Below are 21,434 nucleotides of genomic sequence, written 5' to 3'. Positions count from 1 at the left end.
AGAAGGCGAAGAGCCAAAGAGAGCTCAACCCTGTTTAGGATCTCTCTCTTATACGACAGGGCACACAACACCAAGGAGGTGTCATCAGACTGGGACCTGATGGATAGTTGGCTCCACCCCTACCTTCACCTAGGAGTGCCAAGTTGACACAGACTCTTTAACTATGACACCACACACAATTAAGCAATTAGTTATTACAGTTGTCTGTAATCTGAGAAAGGTTTTTGGAGCTTATGCAGCCACCATGGCCTGGGGAACACAGCAAAGTTCTCCACCATCCAATGGGATCTAGCCATACTTTTTTTTTGGTGAAATGTAAACATCTCTTCTCTATTTATCCTTCCCTGAGCACTCTTTTTTTTTTTTTTAGCTCCAAGGAATTATTATGAATTGAACCGTGTTTCACAAAAACGTTCTAAATTCTAACTTCTGTGGCAGTGACTATCTAGTTGGGAATGGGTTGTCTTACTTATATGAAATAGACGGGATTAGGCTGCATCTTGAGTCTATCCATCCATTTTGAGACCTAAAAAGAGGTTAAAAAAGCAAATCAAAGAAATAGACATGGGGAGAGTTCCAAAGCACTTGGAGATTGGCCTAGTGCAGACCCTCGGTAGAGACAAGGCCTTCCTCTGGAGAGCCAGCACAGAGAGAATGTCTTTCCTTAGAGCCAGCACCCTAGCTTTGGCCCTGTCACCTTCTAAATTGTCAGAAAAGAAGATTTTGCTTCATCAAGCCATCCATTTGTGATATTTCTGTTATAACAGCACTGGAGACCTGAGACAGAATTTGGCTCCCGGAGAGGAAAGCTACCTTCACAAATACCTGCAATGTGGAACTGGCTTTGAACTTGGATACGGGTGAAGACTGCAAAGGTTGGTAAGGTGCTTAACAGTGAAAGCATAGATTGCCTTGAAAAGATGGTTGGTAGAAGTGTGGACGTCGAAGACAATTCCGACGAAGGCTCAGAAGCAAGTGAGAACTGCAGAGGAAGTCTGTGTTATTCTAGAGAATACATACAGTCCCAGATGCAGAAGGTTGCTCAAAATATGGACATTAAACATGCATGCGATGAGGCTTTAAAAGAAAATTATGAGCCTGTGCTTTGACAATAGAAAAGAGAAGTGATGGCTTGCTTTGATTTTCATCTTCCACCAGAATTTGCATATGCATCATTGATGATTTGCTCCATAGTCAACCCCAGGCTTTATTGTTGCTGATGATGCCAGCTTCTCCAACATCTCTGTTCAATCACAGTTTTTTAGTCTGTTCGCAGTCTGGAAATACCATTGAACTCTGTCGCCATGGGTGACCCGTTAGGATTTGAAATACTAGTGGTACAGCTTCCAGCAACACAGCAGCATTCAAAGCACCACAGTACAAACTGTAGTTTTTGTAAAATATAAGAATAAATAACTGGGGGAGAGTTGTGGACAGGGACACTATGGTCACTGCAGAGTAGCCACTGCCAGCAAGCTCCTGAGCCAGGACTCCCAGTTACAGCTATCAGATCTGGCCTCTGAGAATTTAGTTAAAACCTTCATCTTTCATAAAGGTGATCAGTAAGAGATACCCCTTTCCAATCTCCTAGGAGTCTGACTTAAGGGGGAGATTCGAAGGGCATGCATGTGTGCCTAAATGTCTTTGCACTTGGGAGTGAAAAATCCCATGTAGACCTTGGTAACTGGTTCTTTCAGGCTATCTGAGAGTCTGAGAATAACTTCAGTATGGTGCAACAGCAGAAAAGGGACCTGCAAGGCTGTTTCTGTGCCATAGTTTCTGACAACACATGCAGCTCTCCGTTTTGTCCCTTTGGGGCTTTCCAGATACTGCTCCCTGGGAAGTTTGGTGAAAATCCTTGTTTTCACAGGTTTCCAAGCAATGCCATAGGATTTATTTATTTTTGCTTGTTAGCGCAAAAAAAATTTCCTCCCCAAATTTGGTCATAGGACTCCTATGTAGAGAGAAAATTCTCTATGGTTTCTTTTCCCAAGCCTCTGTTTAAAGGACACTGGCAAAAAGTTCAAGGACATTTAGATAATAGTCAGCCTGGGCCATATAAGCACACTGACTCCCTCTGGAGAGATTTAGAAACATCTCTCCCCCTAGAAATCTCAGGGCAATAAAGATAATGCCTCTCTCCACACAGGCAGAGGGGTGCATGTGTGAGCAGCCAGTGAACAAGAGCAGAAGCTCCCAGTCCCGGAGGTCTCAGCCGTGACACGGATTCACTGTGTGCATAGCATTCACCTGGGTCTGCTTTCACATCCCTCGGGGGACCTGGAAAGCAAGAGAAACCTATGCACACATGAAGCCCATGTTGCCTGCTGTGTCAGGGATAACAAATGATCTCAGTCCCTTTGGCTTGTTGTCTCCTTACCAACAACCTAGGGAAGCGTGACTCGCTGATTTAGCAGCTGCAGTAGCTGCTGCTGCGCAGGCACCGTTTTGCTGTTTGACAGTCTCTCCAGCTCCTACCTGTGCTTTTGCTCCATCAGCATCTCCCCATTTTCTGCTTTCTCTACCCTTTCCACATTTTGATGGGTTTAGTCCATGTCATTCATTCATTCATCATCAGTAATGCTGAGAGTATGTCAGGCACTGTTCCAGGAGCTGGGGATACGTCAGTGACCAACATACGTATCGATAATGCCTACTTTCAGAGAGCATGTAGTCTTCTTGGCATAATGGTGATGGGTAGTTCTGGGGACACCAGAGTAAATAAATAAATATTACAAAAATAGCCGAGTGTGTAAGCGCTACATAGAGGATTAATGGGGCCTGACAGGACAGCAGGGTGCTATAGATCCTTTGAAAGGCAGAATAAAAATGAACTCTTAGAGGACTGTGTCTCTCAATAATTAATTGACAATGCCCAGCAGCATTTCATGAGCTTTTATTTACTTACATAGTGCTTAGGATGCAGCTGAATGTGGAAAGTTTCATGATGGGATCAGTTAATTGTGCTCTCTCACATCATTGGCGCAAGGTCAGTTGACAAGGGAAATCTCTTTTGCACATATAAGGCTCCAAGTTTATGTTGCAGGTGAAAGACAACTAGACAAACAGTCTAGGTATTTTGCTTTCTGTTTTTTTTAAGCTTCAAAGTGTGTTTGGAATCCGAACAGGGGAGGAGGAGGAGAAGGAAGAAGTTTTTATTCAGCCACACCAGATCTGACCATTCTGTTGCCTAGAGCTTTGTGAAAATTCAAACAACAAGGCAGTCTGGACCAGGAGTACATGACCAGAAGAAACATTTCTTTCCCATTAACGATAAGATTAATTACTTTAGTGCAATTAAATAGTCATAGGTAGTCATAGAAACAAAGAAATTTCTGTGGATTCAGAACAAGGAAGAAGCTCTCTGTGACTGGCAGAGAAGACAGGGAGAGAGCGCCTATTCCCTCCCACTCCTCTGTAACAAATGCTTGGAGCCAAAGATCTTAGCTTAAACAGCCAAGATGGGGGTCAAATGGGCAGATCACCCTCCCAACAGATGACCCTTGAAGGTTATTGGGGAGATGACCTTAGCCTGTTATTTGAATGCAATAGTAAGAGGGAAATCATGGAGTGACACCTCAGGAATTCAGGAAAGTAGAAACCCCTAAACGGAATGCCTTGCAGGAGGCTGAGCTTAGGAGGCTGGGGCTTGAGTGAGGGCACACAGGAGCCTTCCTGATCACAGAGGGTGCCATACCCCAGACTAGTGGCTGTAGTGCAGAAGGCTTATTGCCCTCATTCTAATGCCATAGGAACTCACGGGAAGGTTTGAAACAAAAGAGAGGAATGGCCTAATTTATATTTTTAAACGATGACTCTAGACTTACCCTGTGGTCACTGTAAAGGGGACTTAGGATGTGACTTATGCTCTGCCTTCAAAGTAGAATGGACAAAATTGCTGACAGGTTAGAGGTGTATTTTAAACAAAATAAAGGGATAAATTAAAACGTGCTAGACTGGGGGTTGTCTGAGCATGTAGGTGGCTGTTAGTCTGAGGGAAATACAGATGGAAAGTGTTGGATTACTAATAAGCAAGATAAGCATGGGTTTCCGTGTGCTTACTTATTAATCAATAGTGCACAGTGAACAACTTCACTTGGGCCCCCTGCCACCCATCCCAACCATCACATCAAATATTCTACTTCTAGGTATGGCTAGCATCTGTTTTTCCCCCAAGCCCACAGCCCCTTTGCACATAATCAGAGTTTCTTTTCAATTAACCCTCTCTGGCAGGGATGGAGGATTCTGGAAACTAGGTAAGCAGGCTTACTTGGGTAGCACAGGCTGACTACAGTTTTTTGGTGTGGATTTGCTTTTTGAAATAAAACCCTTTCCAACATTTGAAACCCAAACCAAATGGATTGCCACTGGCTAATTCTGATTTGGAGTGGCCTCAGGTGTCAGGTGTCATGAATTTTGCTCCAGAGGGTTTTCAAGGATGTGATTTCTCAGAAGTAAACTGCTAGGTCTTTCTTTCAGTGTACCTCTGGGGGGATTCGAACAATCAATGTTTTAGCTCTTGTGAATCATGCTACTGTGAACATTGTTCTATTACAGCTTTTAAGTTGTTTCTGTATATTTCTAGAAACGTAATTGCTGGGTCACATGGCAGCTCTCATTTTAGTTTTCCAAGGAAAGGCCAGAGTTTTTGTCGCAATAGCTGAGCCATTTTATGTTCCTACTCCCAGTGGGTGGATGAGGTTCCAGCTTTTGTCAATATTTGTTCGGTTCTGTTTTCTGTTTTAATGCTAGCTATCCTAGTGGGAGTGAGAGGGTTTCTCACTGTGCTTTTGACTTGCATCTTTTCATATCTGTTCTGGCCATATGAATGTCCTCTTGAAAACCAAACAATAGTTTAACTGAACAAGAAAAGCATATCTGCTCTGAGCATTGTGTTTTCTCAAGAACTATCTATCTAGGGAAAAAAATGACACTATCTCTTCAAAAAATGATAGTAGCATATATGCTGATGAGGGAGGAACTTTCCAAAAGGACGGCAATGATGGTTTTACTCCTTGAAGAAGGTAACACATATTCCTGGTTTGTACATGTAGAAACTGTTGAATCAGTGTATGCCCTGCTGTGTATATTCTCAACAACAACAACAACATAAAATTAATTAATAGAAAAATTAGGAAAGCATGTCATTTTAAAATAGTAACAACACAAAGCAAGTCACATATGACACTTTAAGTGCACCAGAAGGGAAAGTTTAATTTTGGCGGCTGTTGATAGATTAAGCATGGATGATCTAGCTTATTGTATCTTACAAAAAACAAACACAGAAAAACCAGAAGCACTGCCACTGAGTGGATTCCCACTCACAGCAACCTTCTAAGGTGGAGTAGACGTTCCCCTGTGAGTTGACTGTAGACCTTTATGAAAGTCTTTCTCCCATGGTGTGACGGGTGGTTTCAAATTGCTGACCTTTTGATCAGGAGTCCAATGTACATCACTATGGCATTCTAATACTGTTTCATTGGCAATTCAGATGGATCACCACAGTATGACAGAAAGTTAAAGATCAGTAAATGGAATATAGTTCATGATTCAAAAATAGATACATATGCATTAGATTTTTTAAAATAAGGCGATAGAAATTATCATTTCAGTTTCTTAGCTTTCCCCTCCAGAGCTGATTTTCTGGTTCTCTAAAGTTTTTGTGTTCATAATACTTCTCTCTCTGCACTAATGATGCGATGGTGGAAGACAAAGTCACATATAGATACTAGAAGAGAAAGGTCAGCAATAAATCATTTCTACCACTACTACATAAGAAGAACACTTGAAACACATTAACGTACTGAAAAAGCAGAACAATCTTCCTGTCTCAAAATGTTTTTTCAAAAATTACACTGTGCAGTTGAAAAGTGACATTTTTATTATTTAATCGTGTCCTATTTTAGCTGATGTGCTGAGAGGATGCATTGTCATGTACACTTTCCTCCAAAGTAAAGGTATTAAAGTCACGGAATCATCCAATTGAGAGCTACTTTAGGAATCATCTTGTCAACTGCCCTTGCTTTCTGGAAAAGGAAATATTGACCCAGGGGACTGAAAATGCCCAAGGTAGAACACAGGCTGACCTAGCCCATTTGGTCTACCTTTCTTTCAGAAAATCGACTTTATAATAATTAATTTTGAGTAATAAATGGAAACAATTGAAGATATCAAACTACAGACTTACTTGTACTTTGCTATCCAGAGGTTTGCATTCATGTGCTAACCAGCTTGGGTCTGCTGAGCAAATTGGGTAGATCCAAGGGCAGTGGGTCAGATGGGAGGGGCCTATTCCTAAGATCTGCAGGTAGTACTGCAGGCTGTTGGTTAAGGGGCCAACTACAGGCTTCCGCCCCATCAGAAAGCAAAGCAAGCTTTTCCTTGATGTCCTTCTATTGGAAGGAGGCCACACCCACGGAGGAACTCCAAACCCAAATGATGGCCATCTAGTCATTGCTGATTCATAGCACAGGGTAGACTTGCTCTTGAGAGATTCAGAGACTGCAACTCCCTATGGAAGTTGCAGAAAGGCTGGTGGTTTCCCACTGCTGATCTTGTGGTCAACAGGCTGACCCGTAACTATTAACTTCTTTCTAACTGTATCAGCTGTGACCTGAGTACAGATGGTATACTCCACTCTAATCTTATCCATTAAGGAAGCTTACATTCGTTTGGTTTTGAATTCATAATGTTAAATCAGATTATAAGGAATTGCTAGGTTTCACTGACAAACAACTGAATTCTGGCCCAGCCAAGGTAACACAAAACCTTAACCATGGGCCAGCCCCACTCCCAACTGCATGGACAGCTGCCCCCTACCCTCACCCCAGAAGAATTTACTTCAGCAAATAGCACTGAAGCCACAGCTCAGGGAGAGGGACATGTCTGATCAGAGCACACAGGGGCAAACGAAGGGGGAGGAAGAGAAAGTGGAGCACATCCTGGTCCACCAAGCCTTGAGGATGATATCTCTGCTCAGAGCAGCCAATGCACTGAGAGGACCATATGGCCTGCCCCACTGTGAGACAGGACATCCTTCACTGACCCATAGCCCTACAGGGGACACACTGGAGACACAGTGTGGGAATTGCGCCCGATATGACCCCGCCACACCAAGGTAAAACAGAACAGCAACAGAACAGGACGTGTAACAGAACAGCAAGGGGAACAGAGCAAGGAAGTCCGGAGGGAATACCAAAAATAGACTGGAGTCAGGGCATGGCACCCCATCAGATTCGACTGGAAAACACTCCTAAAGTTCAACAAACAGACCTTGAACTATTTACAGGTTTTTCTTTTTTTTGGTCTTTGGTTATTTTGTTGTTGTCATTGTTTTGTTTTTGTTGCTTTGTTTGCTCTGTTTTGTTGTTTTGTTTTTTGTGTGCATATTATTATCTCTGCAGGTCTAGCTAGATAAGATAGGCTGGATAGACAATCTGGAGGAGAAAACAACTGGATGGATGGTTCCAGGGGGGCATGGGAGATGGGGGAAAGGACTTGGTGGTAACCAACTCGACACAGGAATAGCAGTGATCCAAAATCGGTCTCAAGGAGAGTGTAAGAGGCCTGGTAGGGATTGATCAAGGGCAATGTAACTGAGAGGAATTACTGAAACCCAAATTAAGGTAGGCTGAGCATGATAGTGGGACAAGAGGAAAGTAAAAGGAAATAGAGGAAAGAAATAGGAAAAGGGCATTTATAGAGGTGTAAATACAGGCATATAAATATATGTAAATATATTTATATATGATAATGGGGAAATAGATCTTTGTGCGTATATGTATAGGTTTAGTATTAAGATAGCAAATGTACATTGGGCCTCCACTCAAGTACTCCCTCAATGCAAGAACACTTTGTTCTATTAAACTGGCATTCCATAATTCTCACCTTCCGGACAAGATCACTGAAGACAAAGGTGTATATAAGAAAATGTGGTGAAGAAAGCTGATGGTGCCTGGTTATCAAAAGATATAGCATCTAGGATCTTAAAGGTTTGAAGGTAAACAAGTGGCCATCCAGCTCAGAAGCAACAAAGCCCACATGGAAGAAGCACATCATGAGGTGTCAAAAGGATGAGGTATCAGGAATCAAAGAAAACAAAAGCCTATCATTGAGAATGAGGGGCCGTGTAGAGTGGGGGCCCAAAGCCCATCTGTGGCAACTGGAAACCCCCCTTATAGAAGGGTCACAGGGAGGAGAAGAGCCAGTCAGCATGCAGGGTATCAACAATGAAACATACAACTTTCCTCTGGTTCTTAAATGCTTTCCCCATGCCCCCTGCCTCCACTATAATGATCCCAATTCTACCTTACAAATATGGCTATACCAGAGGATGCACACTGGTACATAGGAACTGGAAACACAGGGAATCCAGGACAGATGATCCCTTCAGGACTAGTGGTGAGAGTTTTGATACTGGGAGAGTGGAGGGAAGGTGGGGTTGAAAGAAGTAACTGATTATAAAGATCTACATATAACCTCTTCCCTGGTGGATGTCCAACAGAAAAGTGGGTGAAAGGAGATGCCGGACAATGTAAACTATGATAAAATAATATTTTTTATATTATCAAGGGTTCATGAGGGAGGGGGGAGGAGAGAGGGAGGGGAAAATGAGGAGTTAATACCAAGGGCTCAAGTAGAAAGCAAATGTTTTGAGAATGATGAGGGCAACAAATGTACAAATGTGCTTGACACACAATGGATATATGTATGGATTGTGATAAGAGTTGTACAAGACCCCAATAAAATGATTTAAAAGTAAACAAACAAAAGCAAAACAAAAAACCTTAACCAATACAAACTCCACAAGATGGCTTAATACAGAGGCTGCAACACTGGGCTCAAGCATAAGAAATATTGTGAAGGTGACAGAGGACTGGGCAGTATTTCTTTCTGTTGCACATGGGGTCTCTCTGAGTCAGAATCAATGACACTTAACTTTAGTATGGATTACAACTTAATGTAAACCAAAAAAAATCCATACAATTTGACCACTAGTAACATCATGGTCAATGGAGAAAAGACTGAAGGTGTCAAAGCTTTCATCTTACTTGGATCCACAATCAGTGCTCATGATAACAGCCATCAAGAGATCAAACAATGCATTGCTTTGGATGAATCCACTGTACATGACTTCGTGAAAGTATTGAAAAGCAAAGATGTTACTTTGAGGGATAAAATGCACCTGACTCAAGTCATGGGATTTTTGTTTCATATGCATGTGATACTGGACACTGAATAAAGAAGACTAAAGAAGAATTTATGCATTTGAATTATGGTACTAGTGAAGAATATTGAATATATTCTTCAATATATCAATTCTAAAAGAATAAACAAATCTTCCTGGGATGTTGTAAAGCCAGAATGCTGTTTAAAGGCAAGAATGGCAAGACTTGGTCTCACATACTTTGGACACGCTATAAAGAGATACCAGTCCCTGGAGAAGGACAGCAGGCCTGGTAAAGTAGGAGAAGAGTGGGGGCTGGGGGAGTGGGGGTGGGGTGGGCAAGGGAGTGGAGGGAAGGCCTCTCCAAGATGATTGACAGAATGGCTGCAACCATAGGACCGGGCATTTTTGTTGTCTATGGTGGTCCTATGAGTCAGAAACAACTCCATGGTGCCTAGCAATGACAAAAATAACAATAAATCACAAAGAATTAACAGTAGCTCTCAATTCAACTCTCCAGTTTCTTTTCTGTGAATAGGTGTCGACAGACCCGGTGCTAGTCTAACTTGGCTGTAATCTATAAATCCCTAATGTCTTGTAGCTTCAGTTAAAATGGTCGTTTTTTTTTGTTTTGTTTTTATTATGAGCCCTTATTTTCATCTAGAACAGGGATTGGCAAACTTTGGCTTCAGAACTTTATGCAGCTGCTTCAGTAAATATATAGACCCTAATATTGAAAAAATTAAAGCATATTATTTAGATAATGGTGATTTCATTTGTTCATAATATATTTATAGCCCTCAAATAATTCTTAAGTTGTTGTGAGGGACTGTGGGGGATCAGCATTCACAATTAAATGGGTCCTAAGGGGTGGTTGTGTAATAGAAGGAAAAATTACAGAAACATCAGACAAGACATGCAAGGGGTAACCTGACAGAAAGAAAGAGCTAATGTATTCTCCAAACTGATGGAAAGAAAGAGCTAATGTATTCTCCAACAGGTTTATATAATCTTGGGCAAGCAAGTCTGGATAAGCACATACATAACAGGAAGGGGATGTACTAGGGACATCCATGTGATAGGAAGGAACATATATAACAAGGTGGGAGGGTTCTAGAGTTAAGATGGCCACTTAACCTTGGCCTTCCCTGAGCTGGCTTGCCCTCTCCAGGGGAACAATCAATGATCCTTATCCGAGGGAATATTCCATACTTAGGGTGAGAAGGACAATAGGGTCTGATTGCTCTCCATGGCAGGCACCCTTTGGCAGGTAACTTCAAGCAGATAGCAAGCAACCATGAGTTGGTATGAAGCATCTTAAGATTGACATTTTTATGGGGGGACATGGTGGGGAATAAGTTTTAGTTAGGAGAATGTGTTTGGCATTCATCTCCAACTCGTGAACACGAAGGACTTCCTCCACCACAGTCTGCCTCCCAGACTCCTAATTATAATTATAGAGAATTTGCATACACTCTCTTCCCAGTTCTCAGTTTCCCACAGGGACAAGATTGACTGTTCAGGTTCAAATGTTTGCTGACCCCTGATCTAGAACACGGAAGACTTGGGTATTTGCTAGTTACTCCTAAAAGACTCCTCAGGGTAGTGATTTTCAGGGTCTCAGTTCTTAGGACACTGTTCATGGCTCCTCTCTTGGATTCTTCAGCTCTTGAAACTGGTTTCTAGGTGTTTCTTTTGCTCTGGGAGGAATTATGAACATCTTTTGCTAAAAAGTATCTTTTAATTTTGGAAAACAGAACTGAAATGTGAACACTGCTGTCAAATTTTTGAAAAGGTGTCTGGCATCTTCGGTTGTACTTGTACCAACATCACTGCATCACTTGGGGGCTAATTAGATAAGCAGTATTTCAGACCCTAACTCGTCCCTATTGAATTAGAGTCTTTACCAATACCCCCGTGTGATTTGTATGCATTGAAATAAAAGAGGCTTACATACAACATAACAAAAGATTGCCTAGTCTGCTGGGCCTTTCTGCCTCATCTGTCTTAGATTGAAAATTCCCCTGAAACCTGTCCCCCATGGGTGATTTGTTTGGTATTGGAAACACTGACGGTGCAATTTTTAGCAATACAGTCTCATGTATGCCATCACCCCTTGCCTTTGGGTCAATTCCAGCTTACAACAATGTTATAGGATAGAGTAGGACTAACTCATAAAATGTTCAAAGCTGTAATCTTTACAGAAATAAATTTCTACAATGGAGCAGCTGATAGATTTGAACCACCACTCCTTTAGTTGGCAACCGAGTGCTGTAGCCACTGATCCATTATTGTCCCCCACCACAGTAGGTTACTCTACTGCCTAGTCACTCCAAGACTTATATTCTACATTATGATGTGTGAACTGGGGGGACTAAGTACACTTGTACTGAAATTCATTACATTATCAACAATGTTAATCTGCAACATGCATAATAATATACAAAATAATTATTTTTCTGCAAAGTAATTAGACTAAAATATTGCAAAAATATTAATTGTGTATTCATATTACATATTTTTCTCTCCATTGGTTTTATGTTTTCAGAACTTTAATCAACTTCAATTTAGTCATGATTTTAGTTGTTATTTAATTATCCCAGAAAACTATTACCAGTATCAACTATAAATATAAGTATGAGAAAATGCTCTTGATTTCCTTTAGCATTGATTAGATTTAGATATTTTATTGGCATGCTGACAATGTTTAAATATACCGTAGATCTATCAGAATAAGAGGAGACTGTGTATGTCACCACATGTCGGATTTTTCCACTACATGTACACCAGCAATTCTCAATCAAGGACAATTCTGCCCTTCGGGTGACATTTGGCCATGTCGAGAGGCATTTTTGGTTGTTATATAACTGAATTTCAACGATGGTGTGGCAAAAAAATATTGAATACACCAAGGACCTTTAAAAAGTTCATGAAGAAATTGGTTTAACAAATAAAAGAATTTTCTGGATGCCAGAAGCACGAACCAATCTGTCTTTGTATAGGTATAGCCAGAATGCTCCTTAGAAGCAAGGACCGTGAGATTTGTTTGAGCCACATCCTCAGCAGGGGCCAGATGTGGGAGGACATCACGCTTGGTAAAGTAAAACCCAAATGTGCTCTCACTGAGCCGCTTCCACCTTACAGCAACCCTCTAGGACAAGGAGTATGCTCCGCTCCACTTTCAGTTCTGTATATCTGGCAGGGAGTAGAAATCCCTGTCTTTCTTCCAAGAAGCAACTGGTGGTTTTGAACTACTGACCTTGTGGTCAGCAGCCAAATACATAAGCACTATGCAAGCAGGGCTCCCTTGGTAAAGTAAAGGGTCAGTGAAAAAGAGGAAGGCCCTCAACACAGTGGTTGCAACAATGACTCAAACACAGGAAAGAGGGTGAGGATGGTGCAGGACCAGGCAATGTTAATTGTGTTATCCATAATTCCAAGTCCATATCCTCGAAGCATGCCACAGTAGAGCCTGTGTAAGTCACTAAATGTCCTACGATGCACAAGACAGGCCCCACAACAGAGAATGATCCTCCCTAAAGTTTATACAGTGCTGAAGTTGAGAAAGCTTTACATAGAAATGAAAACCTCAATTACGTTGACAGTGTACACAAAGTAAAGAATCTGGGTAAAATGGCTTCTTCTGAAAAAAGAGAAAAACAAAAGACAAATGCAATGTCATGGTCATGGAAGGTAACCTTCCCACGCTGTGTAGTGTTTGCCACTCTCTTCTTCCCCCAAATACCACAAAGATAAAGCTGGACCAATTTTAGGCATATCATATCTGAGACATGGGAAGATATTTGCAAGCATGCTAATTCCTTCTTTTACACGTTCCAGTAATACTTAAAATCATTCTCATTTCTTTTACTTCATAGCAATGCATTAAAGAAAAGCACCCTGACCACACTGTCAAATAAGCATTGAACTACTAATCGCAATGCCTGCAGTTCAAACCCCGGGCCGCTCTGTAGGAGAAAGAGGAGGACTTTAGCCCCATTAAAGATTTACAGCTGAACCCTCAAAATGTTCCTATGAGTCAGAATTGGCTCAATGGTAATGGGTTTTTGTTTTGTAATGTAAAAATAATTTAAAGACCCAAAGGTGTGAGTGGATTTAAGGCTCAAGATTGAAGCTGACTCCAGATTCTTCTTTTACCAATGCTTCTCACCCATTGAACTACTTATTATCAAGTTGATTCTGATTCATAGAGACCCAATGTTTCAGAGTAGAACTGCTGTGTAGGGTTTCCAAGGTGGCAAATCTTTAGCAAACTTCCACATCTTTCCTCCATGGAGCCACTGCCAAGTGCTACTATAACACTAGGATCCAGGCTGATTAGAGGCAGGTTACCATCAAAGGAAAAGACTGTGATCAAGAGTCTCAGGAAGAGTCAGAGAGTTTCAGGATAGCAAGCCTCTAAGCCTCGTAATTTGAGGTTGCTGTTGGTTGCAAGGTACCTTGTCTGCACTACTACCTTAAGTGTTCCACTATTAGGCTCAAGGTTGGTAGTTCAAACCCACCACCCACTTCTCAGGAGACAGATGAGGCTCTCTGTACCCTTAAAGATTTGTAGCCTCATAAAATGTATGTAGGGTCTAAGTTTTGGAATCCACTGGGTGGCAGTAGGTTTGTTGGTTTGATTATCGGTTGCAGTGGAGTTGACTGTGACTTAGGGCAACCTATGTACAGTAGAATGACATCGTCTGTAATGTGGGCACTCACTTTTTGCTTCCCTCTGCCAGAAGATAAAGAGAAGTCGGGCACATGCAAAATCAAAGAGCACAGAACATCCCCTGTGATTCTTTAATGGCATGCATATCAGCCATGACATTGTTAAAAACAATTTAAAGTCTTTCTACAAACTGATAAACCCATGATAATAAGCCTCATTAAAATGCTAACTTCTCTTTCTCTCCTAATGAACCTGAGATAAAGCCACTAAAGGAATGCAGGCTATCTGTTAAGGGGACAGGGGGTAAGCTGACAAATTGATTAGTCACTCTAAGCTTATTCTCAATTGGGGGCATTTAAACCCAAACCAAACTCATTGCCATCAGTTTGAGTCCAACTTAGCAGCCCTGTAGGACAAAGCAGAGATGTGTCTGCAGGTTTCCATGGTTGTAAATCTTCACGAAAACAAAATGACTAATCTTTTTAGTTTTAATCTGGAAGTAGCTGTAGGGTGTGGTTAGCAGCCCAAATTCATAACTCACTATACTGCCACGGTGCCTGGGGCAGGTGGGGGCACTTAATGGCTGTCAAATTACGGACTTTATTCTATTAATCATAATTAAGTAATGCTTTGGACAAGATTTAGGTAGATGGAGCTGTAGTCTGATAGAAATCAAGAAGGTCTTCTGTGAACAGCAGATGCTGCTGCAAAGGTAGCAAAAATGAAATGAAGCCTGAGAAAGACCCAGGGGAAGGGGCCAGGCATTAGAGAGGAGAGCACGGCTTCGTAGAAAACACCTTCTGCAATGATCCCCAGCTGTAGTGCGTACAAGAGAACTAGGCACAGTCTCAGATGTTCTTGACCAGAAATCTTCATCTCCATGTGCTTTTCTCTATATCTGCCCCTGCTTATTATTCCAAGCCCGGTTTAAACCGGGAGAAAACAACATATTTAAATATTCATCATTCCGAGCAACCAACTTTTTATTCAAAAAAAAACAAACCCTGGCAACTATTAATAGAACAGATAATGAAGCCCTTTTTATCAAATCTATGAGCAGACTGATTAATATGTTTTGCATGTTTGTGGAGAGATATGAAAGGAAAGGAGATAATAACAGCTTGATGACAGTGTTCTGCTGTAAGAATCAGTGATTATTTCAATTCCATTAGATTATTGTTTTTTTCTTCCCCTGTATAGTTAATATCCAAGTAAACTAAATGCAAATATGGGGTATAATTAGTAAAAAAGAGATAAATATCTGGATTGTTTAAAATGTTTTCTTTTAATGATTTCTTTATATTTTCCAGAGGTTTCTCTACTATGTAAAAAAGAAACTGGTTCTTAGATTTTCACCTACTTTACTCTTGAGATCTGTTGCCTATTTGTTTTCTTTCTCTTTGTATTGCAGTAAAAATATAAACAACATTTTATCATTTTAGCAATTTAGTACAATTCAGTGACATTAGTTACTTCCACCCTATTATGTAATCATCACCATGATCAGTTTCCACATTTTTTATATAAAATTTTTTACGCTTAGACATTTGTTATTTACTCCCTTACAATTATTTTAGGATTTCTGTTTTTTGTACATTCTGCACTTAATAGGATTTAAAAATCATTATATGGGGGGCTCTTACAGCTCTTATGATATTACCTACATCAATTGTATCAAGCATATTTGTACATATGTTGCCATCATCATTTTCTAAACATTTACTTTCTAGTTGAGCCCTTGATATTATCTCCTCTTGCTCCTCTCCTCACCCTTGTGACCCCTTGATAAATGATAAATTATTGTTTTCATAACTTAGACCTACCACTGTCTCCGTTCACCATTTCTGTTGTTCATCCCCCTGGGGGATGGGATTATGCATCAATCATTGCAATCAGCCACCCTCCCACCCACACACCTTTCCCTAACCTCCTGTATCACTATTCCCATTTCTGTTCCTGAGTGGTTTCTGTGACCTGGATTCCATGTGTCAGGAGCAATTATCTGTACCAGTGAATAAGCTTCGGTCTAGTCAGAACTGAAAGGCAGGACTGGGGTCATAATAGTGCAGGGTGAGGAAGCCTTAAAGTACCAGAAGAATATTGTGTATTTCATCAGCGCTATACTACACCCTGGCTGACTCACCCCTTTCCTGTGACCCTATTGTCTACACCTGGGTTTGAAGTCTGTGCTCTGACCCCCTCATTCTCAACAATATGCTTTTTGGTTGTTGTTTTGGGTCTTCTGTGCCTGTTTTACCTGATCTCTTTGACATCTCATGATCCCACAGGCTGGTGTGCTTCTATGTGGGCCTGTTGCTTCTCTGCTAAATGACCGCTTGTTTAACTTCAAACCTTTAAGATTGCAGACACTATATTTTTTTATAGCGGGGCACCATCGCTTTCTTTAACACATTTGCTTATGCACCAACTTTGTCTTCAGCTATTGTGTCAGGAGTGTGGACATCATTGAATGTGGACAGTGGTTAGAACCAAGTGTTCTTGCGTTGAGGGAGGGCTTGAACAAAGCCCCAAAGACCATCCCCTTCCTCAATGTATTTCCATATAATCATATGGACATTGGCCAATACCTCTATTTTTATGAGTTAATATCTTTAGAGAAATGCACACCTATGTTTATACCTCCATCCATAGCTTTACTTCCTAGATGTTTCCTTTGTTTCCATTCACCTTCGCCCTGGCCCACCATCACTCTTGCCTTTCTTTTCTCACTTTTAGTAATTCCTCTCAGCTACATTGTTGTTGCTCCAACACCACCAGGATCTCTACATCCTCCTCATTGTTGCTTTTAATTCCTAGATGTTTCCCTGTCTATGGCATTGTTTGCTCACCATGGCTGAGAACCTAATCCTTTCAGTTTAATCCTGGTTGAGAATTTGCATTCCCTTAGGAGATTCTTGTCTAAACCTTAAATTCTGATTCAGTGTATCCCCATTGGAAATGCACATTTTCAGCAGGGTATTAACTGGAAAGAACTAGATTGAATTCACATTTCTTGCTCATTTATTATTTTATCTTCTGCTGTTGGCTAGCTTTTAGGGGCTTGTTGATATAATCAGAATAGTATTCATTTCTTTTCAACACTCATCTGTAGATGGACATCCCCTCACAGAAGGGTCTCACAAAAAAAGGAAAGAGTCAGCCAGGGTGGAGTATGGCACCGATGAAACACACAACATTCCTCTACTTCTATAATGCTTCCTCCTCCACACTCTTATGACCCCAGTTCTACCTTACAAATCTGGCTAGACCAGAGCATGTACACTGGTACAGATAAGAGCTCTCAACATACAGCATGCAAGACAGACAAGCCCCTCAGGACCAATAATGAGAGTAATGATACCATGAGGGTAGGGGGAAGGCGGGTTGAGAAGGGGGAGAAAGGAGGAAACAATTGCAATGATCAGTACACCCCTGCCCCAGCCTTATGAACAACAGAGACATGGGTGAAGGGAGACACCAGATGGTGTAAAATATGAAAATAAAAGTGATTTATAAATTATCAAGGCTTCAGGAGGGTGGGAGAGTGGGGATAAGGGGTCAAAAGAGTAGCTGATGCCAAGGGCTGAAGTAGAAAGAAAATGTTATAGAAGTGATGGCAATGTATGTACAAACATGCTTAATACAATCATTGTATGGATTGCTATAAGAGCTATAAGAGTCCCCAATAAAATGATTTATTAAAATATATTTTTTAAAAATGAAGAAAAAACATTTTTTCATTTGTTTAATAACTTCTGCTTCTAAATTCCAGAATAGTTCAAAGCAACAATCTTCTTATTTTCAGACATAATAATCATTACCCCTTCATTTTGTATCTTTCCAGACCATATTTCTGTATCTTGTATTATTTCTTTGAAATCCCACTCTGCCTATAACATCATGTTCTTCTTCTTTTTTGTGTCGACCTTACATTTCAGCATCATCAAAGTCATCTCACTGAAATTGTATTCACTGACGTCATCAATGATTTCCTAACTTCAAAATTTCTTAGGTATTTTTCAGGATCTTCTTGTACAAATTCTTTGAAGTATGTATTATTATCAATCACACTCTCCTTGAGACGCTGACTTCTAGCACATTGTTCTATCCACTTCTTAGTGAGGTGTTGATTTTTCTTATTTCTCTAGTGGTAACCCAATGCTTTCTGGCTTTTTAAATGTCCAGATTTGCCCTTGTTCTATTAAAATAGCACGTATTCTGTGATTCATTTCATCCTCACAGTGGCTCTTTGTCATTTTGGGGACACATGAATCCTGGTAAAGAATCCATATATAATGTGAAGAATCTCATCTTTATGTCTTAAACTCAGGAAAACTGTGAATTTATCTCCTTTGCCTCCACAAATCTTATCCCCATCCTGTGTTCTCCATCTCGATTGATCATTTCCTTATTCATTCAGTTGTCCTTGCTAAAACAGGGCATGAGATATTTCCTCTGAGTCATTTTATATGATGGGTATTTAGATTTTCTTATTCATTTGAAAAAGGATTGTTACATACCTAGGTCTTGCTTAGCTCAGCTGAGAAGCAAAGACAAAAACTAGATGACAGTGAATAGTGTGAGCTTGACTTTGGTTAATCAAGTAAGGAACAAGTCGGTATTAGAGTCACCAGGCAAGCTCCTGAAAAAAAGTGGGCTTCCAGTTTCATACTTGTACATTAGAAGGTAATTGGAGGGGATTATGAATATGTAACGTTCCCAGGGTTCATCATGAAGACGCATTAGTGCCAACTTAGGATTTTTGACAGGTTATGGCTTATGGGACCCAGCCATCTCAATGCCATCCGAATGGATCAGGTGAAGTCTTTCTGGAGATTTTTGATTCCCTGACCAAAATATTCTTTCTTCAAGCTGACCTGAATGTTGTGTCATTCGTTTCTGTGCATGTTGCATGGGCCGGGTCTGAGCATAACAAACACTTGCTTCCTATGATGGGATACTTTCCACGGGAAGGAAAGGGTGCCCAAAAGACAGATTATCTGCAAAGAAACTCGAGCTCCAAACTCACTGCCATCCTGTCTAAGCTCATCTAGTGACCCTCTAGGACAGAGTGTCCCTGCCCCTATGGGTTCCTGGGACCAGAACTCTGCAGGACTAGCGAAACCTGCCTTTCTCTCTCACAGCACCTGGTGGGTTCCAGTTGCCAACCTGTGGGCCACAGGCCAACTCTTAACCACTTAACCACCACGATACCTTTCTGAAATACCTAGTAGTGGGGAATGCTTTTAAAAAAAATTTGTAGAGAGTCTTTTTTTAGGTTTTAAGCAGGAAAAAGAGAAGAGACAAAAACAAAATGTTCAGATAAGGGAGATCAAAGTGAAACCACCATGATGTCCAAAGGATTCCTAGCCGTGTAAGGACTGAAATAGAACATGGAAAGAAAACGTAATGGTCAAGCAAAATCTGACTTGTGGTAGATCCATTTATCATAGTCACCGTTGAGACTCTGGAAACAAGCTGGGTATGGACCATGATTGGGAGACATAGACTATTACAGACTATAAAAGTTTAGAGGCTGGGTCCGTCCTAGAGTCATCTGATGATCTTGCCACACAACAATGCAACCTTGCTTCCCCAATCTTCATCAAGGTCATACCCAGGCAAATTTTTAAAGAGGAGACTGCCTCTGCCTGGGCTGGCCAGTAGTGACGGAAAAAGACTTCGACTGTGGAGAGAACTCTTGAGATTGCTGGTCAATGGTCAGAAAAAACCTCATGAAGTCTGAAATTATGTGGCTACTCAAGATGGATTATAAAGAAGAAGAAAAAAAAGAGAGTCAGTTGCCACTGAGACTCTGCCATATCATCTGACCACTTCCTTGGCCTTTGAGACTTTGTGGGAACTCAGCCTTTTAGAGTCTCTACACCAAGCCCAACTCTTGCTGTGGGCTGCCCAGGTGGCACTCCAGGACTGCAGAGACGATGCAGTGCAAAGTTCTCCTTCACCAGAGGCAGGCACCACCACTGGGCCCATTGTGGCAGTCATCGGTGTCCATGGATGATGGCCAATTTAATGAAGGACTACCTCCTGGAGGTGGCCCAGCATTTGGGTGAGATCACAGTCATGACCATTGCTATGGAAGGTAGGGGAGTCCTAACCAGAGGCCAGAACGTTCTGGATTCTGGTGCACTGATCAACATTCCTATTAATCCTGAGACCTTAGGCAGAAACATTAATGTTTTCAGAGCACCTATTTATGAAAGAGGGTCCATCAAAACCAACCAATTTTGCTCCTATTCATGCCGAGACACCTGAGTTGATGGAGATCAGGATATTCTGGTTACACTAGAATCAAAGTTGTGGATCTGCTGGCTGACTGTGCCAAAGGAGGTCCAATTGGGTTTTTTGGAAGTGTTAGAGTTGGCAAGACAGTGCTATTCGTTGAATTAATCAACAATGTTACCAAAGCCCATCATGGTGGCTCTGTTTTTGCTGGTATTGTTGAGAAGATCCACGAAGGTAAGGACTTATACCATGAAATGGTTGAGTTGGGTGTTATCAACTTAAAAGAAGCTACCTCTGAGGTTGCACTGATGTAAGCTCAAATGAATGAACCACCTGGTGCTCATGCCTGAGTAGCTTTGATTGGACTATCTGTGGCTGAATACTTCAGAGACCAAGAAGGTCAATGTGTGTTGCTGTTTATTTATAACATATTTCACTTCACCCAGGGTGGCTCAGAGGTTTCTGCCTTATTGAGCAGAATTTCCTCTGCTGTGCGTTATGAACTTACCCCGGTTACTGAGTATCATGGGTACATTACCGGAAAGAATCGTCACCACCAAGATGGGACCAATCCCCGCTGTGCAGGCCATCTATCTGCCTGCTGATGATTTGACTCACCCTGCTCCTGCCACTACCTTTGCCAGTTTGGTTGCTACCACTGTGCTGTCTCATGCTATCACTGAGCGGGTCATCCATGCAGCTGCGTGTCCTCTCACTCATGGATCTCAAGATTGTTGGCAATGAGCATTATGCTGTTGTCCGTGGGGTGCAGAAGATCCTGCAGAACTACAAATCCCTCCAGGTTATCATTGCTCTTATGGGTATGGAGGAACTTTCTAGAAAGACAAGTTGACTGTGTCCCGGGCACAGAAAATCCAGCATTTTTTTTTTGTCTCAGCCATTCTAGATTGCTGAGGTCCTCATTGGCCATATAGGGAAACTGGTGCCTCTGAAGGACAGGACTTCAGCAGATGAGCATGACCATCTCTCAGAGCAAGGCTTCTATATGGTAGGATCTATTGAGGAAGCTGTAGCAAAAGCTGATCAACTGGCTGAAGAGCATTCATGAGGGGGGTCCTCTGAGCCAATGGACTCTTGTGTGCTCTCCTTCCCCCATTGAAAAGGTTTGTTTTCTGTGTAGGCCACACAAAAGCCCTGAAGATGTATTCTGTCTAAAGAATCCTTAAAGTTTCTAATAAAATACAAATTTCTAAAAAAAAAAAAAAATTGCCATTGGGTCCATGGCAACTAGTAGTGAAGTTATAGGACAGTGTAGAACTGCCCCTGTGAGTGTCTGACATTGTCAGTTGTAGAAAAACTCCTTTCTCCCAGGATGCAGCTGATGGT

At 41.4% G+C, this 21,434-nt stretch overlaps 1 pseudogene; it reads left to right on the top strand.

Annotated features, from left to right (window-relative positions):
- Positions 1–920: 920 nt before the first annotated feature.
- On the top strand, positions 921–21,156 carry LOC142455994 (ATP synthase F(1) complex catalytic subunit beta, mitochondrial pseudogene; annotated as a pseudogene).
- Positions 21,157–21,434: the final 278 nt, after the last annotated feature.

This window comes from Tenrec ecaudatus, chromosome 9, assembly GCF_050624435.1.
Source record: "Tenrec ecaudatus isolate mTenEca1 chromosome 9, mTenEca1.hap1, whole genome shotgun sequence".
Lineage (NCBI taxonomy): Eukaryota > Metazoa > Chordata > Mammalia > Afrosoricida > Tenrecidae > Tenrec > Tenrec ecaudatus.
This window is presented reverse-complemented; position numbering and strand designations above follow the sequence as displayed.